Consider the following 7,419-nt stretch of genomic DNA (forward strand, 5'->3'; position numbering starts at 1 on the left):
TCTTTGCGTTATCCGACATTGCGGCAGTTTTGCACTCTCTGTTGATCTGTTAGTCAATTACCTGGGGTGAACACACACCAAAACCAGACAAGTGATGGGTGGGGTGTTACACTCTTTACTTGAAAATTACGAAGGTACTTACTACGCCACTCCATCGTGCTACGAAATCGGAACATCTAATTTACAGGCAGTAATCGTGACACTCGGTAGTCTGATCTTCGATCTGGATATGAAAATCAATTGAGGCACACTGTGTAGAGACGACAGCGAAAATCGGTTTCCGAAATGAGATTTTCGCTTCGCACGGGTTGCGGCGCGAGTGGGACGCTGTGCAGACCTCTGCCCTGCAGATTAAGACCGCCGGGCCGGTCCCTGCGTGGCCGTCGCAGCGGACCGAGACGTAACGCGGCGCCTCGCCTTGGCGGTATTGATCTTAACGTCGGCTCCGCACAGCGCCGCTCTGTCCCTCTCCCTCCCTCTCGGCTGCTCTCGCGTCTCCCATCCTCTCCTGACGCACCGTCCACATTCTTGAGTCCGGCGCCCCCGCCACCGACACCACAGCGTGCCAGATGGCTGGAGAGGGAATAGTTTCACTAACTACTGTCCCGCACCGCGTCACGTCACACTCGTCACGGCAGCTGCTGCTGATGCCCTTTTCAGAAAGTGTGGTTCGAAGCTGAACCGTATTTCAGAAAGTAATTGATAAAAATTGTATTTACGAAAGACACACACACACACACACACACACACACACACACACACACACACACACACACACACACACAGTCACGGGAAGTTGGAAAGTAAGACTTCACAAGCTCTTCGTCCCTAAGGCCCACATTTATTTATTTAACCAGATCTGATTACGCCTTTCTGGCCCACTTACATCAAACCAGGATTTCACACTTACAGCACATTTTTTACATCAGAATTTCCCAGGAAATAACAATTTTAATATGGTACGTCGTATAAAATATTCTGAGTGTCTGGAGTGGCAATTTGAGTAAATAATATTGAGAAGCCAATACTGAAGTACTTTTACTACTCCTACCACTAATGATAGTAATGGCGATGGCGGCGGCGGCGGCGATGATAATGACAATAATGATAGTGCCAGATATAGCAGGAGTTTATAGGTGTAGATTATGTTCTGGGGCCGACCGGAGTGGCCGAGCGGTTCTAGGCGCTATAGTCTGGAACCGAGCGACCGCTACGGTCGTAGTTTCGAATCCTGCCTCGGGCATGGATGTGTGTGATGTCCTTAGGTTAGTTAGGTTTAATTAGTTGTTAGTTCTAGGCGACTGATGACAACAGAAGTTAAGTCGCATAGTGCTCAGAGCCATTTGAACCATTTTTTTTTTTTTTTTGTTCTGGGGAAAGTAAATTTAAGGCGAGTGCATCAGCTAAGAATAATGGGAGAAGGAGATGTAGTTAGGAAGAAGGATGTACAAGAATAACGAGTGCGTACAGGGAGAATGGTAATCATTATTGTTGCTTTAGTACAGGGGTCTCCAAACTACAGCCGAAACCGGCCCACGAGGGCCTGCAAACCGGCCCGCGTTAGCTGGCCGGACATCCCCGGTATCCGGACCGCCAAACATTTGAGGTGCTACCTATACTGCAACAATTGAGTCTCGAGGCCTACCGCGACCAATACACCGCGACATTGTCAGAGCTCTATCTTTACAAAGCGGAAGGTCATGGTTAAACTTGTGGCTATCCAAATAATACACATTGGTTTGTTGCTTGACTCCACCACGAAAACCGAGGGAAGTGGCGCAGTGGTTAGACACTGGACTCGCATTCGGGAGGACGACGGTTCAATCCCGCTTCCGGCCATCCTGATTTAGGTTTTCCGCGATTTCCCTAAATCGCTCCAGGCAAATGCCAGAATGGTTCCTTTCAAAGGGCACGGCCGACTTCCTTCCCCGTCCTTCATTAATCCGATGAGACCGATGACCTCGCTGTCTGGTCTCCTTCCCCGAAACAACCCAACCCACCACGAAATACTGACATCCCCACTGCTCTTTAAAAATTCTACATTCACTGTCAACCTTTCGTTTCCTTTCCATATTTGCACAGAACTTCACAAAGGATTGTAACCTGAAAATAAAATTGTGCCATTTAATACTAATAAAACTAGGGAGTAGTCTGCCTAAACAAACTGCAATGAATTTATTTTTAAGGTACTTTAATTACTAAATTAAACACAATTACACTGTAGTTCCACTAAAAAATACAGTGAAAAAATACTCAAGTTGTGCTATACGTATTTCGATTTTCAGATTTCCCTTGTCTCTTCGAATTCAAACTTTGAATTTTCCCACACTTCGTCGTCTCACGTACTAGTACAGCGCATAAAACACTAAAAAAACTCGTGAGACACTCGCAACATGGACACAATCACTCAACAGAACTATCAAATATATGCTCTAGCTCTGCTACTCGCTACAAGACTACATAACTGAACTTATTGTTGTGCCGCTTGAAATAACAATGGGTTGACACACACTACCTCTGTTACGTCTTGCAGTAATAGTGTTGCTAACAATGATTTTGAGATTTCGTTAACTTTGCAGGGCGCTTTCGTGAATAATGTGCAATGACATACTTTTTTGTCGGTGAAATTCGCCAGAATAAAATACGCCAGAATTTCGGTCAGGTACGCCCACCAATCAAAATTATGTAATTAAATAAAAATCGCAGTTCGTTTTACAGTTAGGTATTCCCACAACCTTACATTTTTGCGATTTCATCTTTCCTTTAGCCTTACAATACGGTGATCATGGAGTGCTAGGGTGCTTTAATCCCACTAGGTAGATCTTGGCCCTTATGACTTCGTGGAGGAGTCAATGTGGACCGCGGACTAAAAGCTTCGGAGACCCCTGGTCTAACCAGTGGGACGGGCAGTGTGTGAGGAAGGAAGGGGGGGGGGGGTTAACAGACAGTGGGGAACATGAAAGAGGGTGCACGGGATTCACGCGGGTGGCGAGGAGCGGCAGAGTACACGGACACCGGCAAAGGCCGGCAGAGGCACGCTTAACAGCCCTACACCCTCCACACTTGTTTGCTCGAAGTATTGTGAACATTTAACCGTCACTGAAACATGGCCTTCTATACAATTATGTACTGATTTCCAGCATTCTGGATGGCACGACGACAGCAACTCTGTTGTTTACCAAATTATCTAACAGTGTAGTGAACCGTCGAAGCTGCAGTATTATTTTTTTTATTACTCGGTGACTAGTTTCGAGCGTAAGCTACCAGATCGTCCAATAAGCTACGCAATAACATCCATTATGACAGCTACAGTTGAAAACCTCCCGTAATGTAGTGTAGGGCTGAATTTCATCCACCATGCGTAAGAGCGCTGTAGTCGCACTGCTCTAGGTTGTTCTGCGCTGCGAGAAATCGCCCACTACGTCCACACTCTTATGGGAGTTGTTGTTGTGGTCTTCAGTCCTGAGACTGGTTTGATGCAGCTCTCCATGCTACCCTATCATGTGCAAGCTTCTTCATCTCCCAGTACTTACTGCAACCCACATCCTTCTGAATCTGCTTACTGTATTCATCTCTTGGTGTCCCTCTATGATTTTTACCCTCCACGCTGCCCTCCAATGCTAAATTTGTGATCCCTTGATGGCTCAGAACATGCCCTGCCAACCGGTCCCTTCTTCTTGTCAAGTTGTGCCACAAACTCTTCTCCCCAATTCTATTCAATACTTCATCATTAGTTATGTGATCTACCCATCTAATCTTCAGCATTCTCTTATGGGAGACTCGTCCAAAACTGACCATGTCGGTCTGCTGTACTGATACAATTGGCCAGGACCGAGATGTATGGAAACTAACGACAGATTAGTGACGATTGCCCCAGTCCGCGATACGGTCCCTACTGAGGGGCGTCCAACGAAGGTAGGCATCTTCTTTAGAGGAACCATCACTCTTCGGGAAAGGCGCCTCACTCCATATTGACAGAGTACGTAGGGCACGACTTAGAGTTCAACATACCTAAACAGGAACACGCAACTCTGCACCGTTTTTGAGAAAAAATGTTTGAAAATTTGAGGCGTGTTTATTTACTTTGTGTGGGTGCTAACATTCAAGGAGTTCGTAGCTGAACGAGTAACAGAGTCTGACTTTGGCAGGGCTACAGGGCGGACTCGTGCCTGTATTCCGCGCGCGGCCCATGTTATGTTTATATCGGCCATTACACGCGCGCCGGCTGCACTAGCAAGACGACATAGCGAACCAATATCGTAAAGCAACGCCGCGATTCACATTTTGTTTGGACTCTCTGCGACCCAAAGCACTTTGTGAGGAACGTTTCTTATGAGACGAGGTGAAGATACCAGCATCGGAAATCGTATGTTGACATAGAATGAGATTTTCACTCTGCAGCGGAGTGTGCGCTGATATGAAACTTCCTGGCAAATTAAAACTGTGTGCCGGACCGAGATTCGAACTCGGGACCTTTGCCTTTCGCGGGCAAGTGCTCTACCATCTGAGCTACCCAAGCACGACTCACGCCCCGTCCTCACAGCAAAGGTCCCGAGTTCGGGTCTCGGTCCGGCACTCAGCTTTAATCTGCCAGGAAGTTTCATATGTTGACATTGTTTCATCGTTAGCAGCACAGTGTTTGTAAATATGATCAGTGGCGCCACGTACGACAAGATCATCAGGGACACAAGTCGAGGACTCCGCTTCTGTCCCTCAGAAACTTAGACACTGTGACCGTCAATCACGAAGGTTTGGACGTCCGAACAATTAAGAGTTCTCGAGTTGCCATTTGAACCACCTGCTGGAGCCGTGATAGCCGCCCTCCGCCCCTACAGCACGGTCCACGACCATGGAGCCGAGAAATGGGCACAGTTCAAGACATATCCTGTCCGACAAGAGCGCATCGACCTCCGTTGCCACGTGCTGTCCTACCTCCGCACCGGTGCCTGCACAGTCATTATCGTGTACGACGGCCAACCCCGCATGTGCTCAGTATGCGGTGAAGGAGGACATCTTTGGTTGAAATATATACAGCGACGAATCGCACAACTACCACCTGTGGGCGTGACGCTTCCACCCAACCCGACATTCTGCCGTTGAAATATGCAGAGGTGCTTACCGCCGCCACTGTCTCACGAATCCTGCCGCTTATCCGCAACAGCCCGCATCACAAAACGACGCTTTGGACAAAGCGACAGGACAAATAGACAGGGAGGCGGCCACACAGCAGCTACCTTCACCTAACATCACGCCCGCCGTCGCCACCGTGTGCGCACTTGGCCCCCCTGTGCTGCCGACGGCAGCTATGGAACCCGGACGGCTCGACTCGACTGACGCGGAAAGACGTGTTTTCAAGTAATGTTCAGTACGGCGCTACTAGCGAAGGTGCAGGTCGATACCAAGAACCCGTGACAATACCATGCACGAGGATGACGTCACACGTGTTGACGACGCTCACCTCCCGATGTCAGTTGGCGGTGACAGTAACAGTGACGGACGATCTTTCACAACTACCACCCCGGCGCCAGTCCCCTCTGTGGATGGACTAATGAAAGACGCGCGGATGGAGACAATTGTCTCCCGGCCAGCATCGTACAACCACTCACTCACAGGGGAAAACCGTACGTACACCGAACACCCCCGCCCCACAATGACATGGGAAGACGATGAAGAAGATGCGTCGGCGATCCCACTTGGGTCGACGCACGCAATTAGCTCCACGCATCTATGACTTACAAGTGTGCCCCCTGCAGTCAGGTGGGGTGGGGTAATGTCACCCGTTGAACAAACTCACGTCCTCTCTTGGCGATGGTGCATCAACTTTCGGCGACCCCGCGACAAGCATACAGAGTGGCCACAGTTAAGTTGCTATAGTAAAAGACATCGATGAAAACGATCAAACCGCAACAGCCAGGGAGAAAGCTGGGCGAGCAGCAGCCCTACATGGTGATACCAAGAAACGGAGGCGTCAGTCATGTGCAGTGCTTAGCCGCTACGAACAGGCTCGTTGGTCTAGGGGTATGATTCCTGCTTCGGGTGCAGGAGGTCCCGGGTTCAAATCCCGGACGAGCCCTTGCGTTTTGTGCAAACCTGTGGCAACTACCGGCATGCCGGCGGCTGTTTCGCGCATTTCCAGCCCTCCAAGTAAGCACAAAAACCAAGTAGCCAGTTCTGAAAGAGTTTCATGTCTCATTTGAGCCATCTGCACCCTGGTGGTGGGACGTTTGAAATTGATTTAAATGATCACAGTAGAGATTGTAGCAAGTGTCTTGTTGAGTGCGACGAAAAAGTGTTTCCGCCCGGAATCGAACCGGGGACCTTCTGCGTGTTAGGCAGACGTGATAACCGCTGCACCACGGAAACTGCTACGCTCTGCGCTGCACATCTGCCAACTTTTAGGATGATCGCAATTTTGGCGTAAAAATCACTTTGCGGAAACGCACAATGCAGGTATTTCGCATTCGTATGCAACAATCGACAGCACCCTTGCCTGTCTGAATGCCATCACGAATAAGAGCCCAAGAAGTCGTCGGAAATGCTCGCGGCCGAGTCCTCAGTAGCATTAGGTACTCTTTCTTTCCGTACGAGGTACCATCAATTCGCGCAGTCGCTATTGCAAATGATGTCAGCAAAAGCAATCACTTCGTTAGCCGCAAGGAGCCTGGGCTCAGTGGTGATGCGCAGTACGGTGAAGCTACGATTACTCAGAGACATGATTCGCGCGTCAGATGCCGACGTTGCCCTATTGCAAAGAGGCGCCTACTGCGACGATTCTGGACATTTACGGATACGACTTTTATCACTCTGTTGATCAGGCCGGGTGTGGCGTGGCAGTCTACATCCGAGAGGAGCTACCAAGAATAGACATGACCGTACTCCCATCCGCAAGCGGCATGGCCATTACTGTATTCGGAATGCATATTACCAATCTATACGCTCTGTCGGCATATCCAACCGGCGTCAAAGTCTCTTTGTTACTCTGTAGACATCACCACCTATTCCTTGGCCGTTTTGACCACACTATAGTTGGAGGCGATTTGCATATAACATCCGAAAGACCAACATCCCGGCTACTCACCGTGTCCAGCCCACCGTACAATGTGCAAGGTCTCCACCTCACTGACGCAAGGGAGAAGGTGCACGGCGGCGCCACCGTGCATTCTGCAAGCAGGATACATCGCATCTATGTCTCCGACACCCTCCAGTCCGGAATTGTCGCCGAAGAAAAATGGCTTCTCGTCTTTCCCGACCACTGCGCTCTCGTCAACTCCCTACTACTTCCATCACAGTCAGATTGGCGCACCCGGGGGAGGGGGGGCATGGAAGTCTGACACTTCCACCCTTCACGATCAAATTTGTCGACAGCGCGTTGCAGCAGTGGACACTTCCTGTGTACGCACGTTCCCAGGTACCCCTCTA

The 7,419-nt window shown here is 49.5% G+C and overlaps 2 non-coding genes across 2 annotated transcripts; one reads left to right on the forward strand and one right to left on the reverse strand.

Annotated features, from left to right (window-relative positions):
* The first annotated feature begins 6,001 nt into the window (after positions 1–6,001).
* On the forward strand, positions 6,002–6,073 carry Trnap-cgg (transfer RNA proline (anticodon CGG)). Its single transcript has one exon. It is a non-coding gene; the product is annotated as a tRNA-Pro (tRNA).
* Positions 6,074–6,290: 217 nt separating this feature from the next.
* On the reverse strand, positions 6,291–6,363 carry Trnav-aac (transfer RNA valine (anticodon AAC)). The gene has a single exon. It is a non-coding gene; the product is annotated as a tRNA-Val (tRNA).
* Between the last annotated feature and the right edge of the window lie 1,056 nt (positions 6,364–7,419).

Source organism: Schistocerca nitens, chromosome 9 (assembly GCF_023898315.1).
Source record: "Schistocerca nitens isolate TAMUIC-IGC-003100 chromosome 9, iqSchNite1.1, whole genome shotgun sequence".
Classification (NCBI taxonomy): Eukaryota; Metazoa; Arthropoda; class Insecta; order Orthoptera; family Acrididae; genus Schistocerca; species Schistocerca nitens.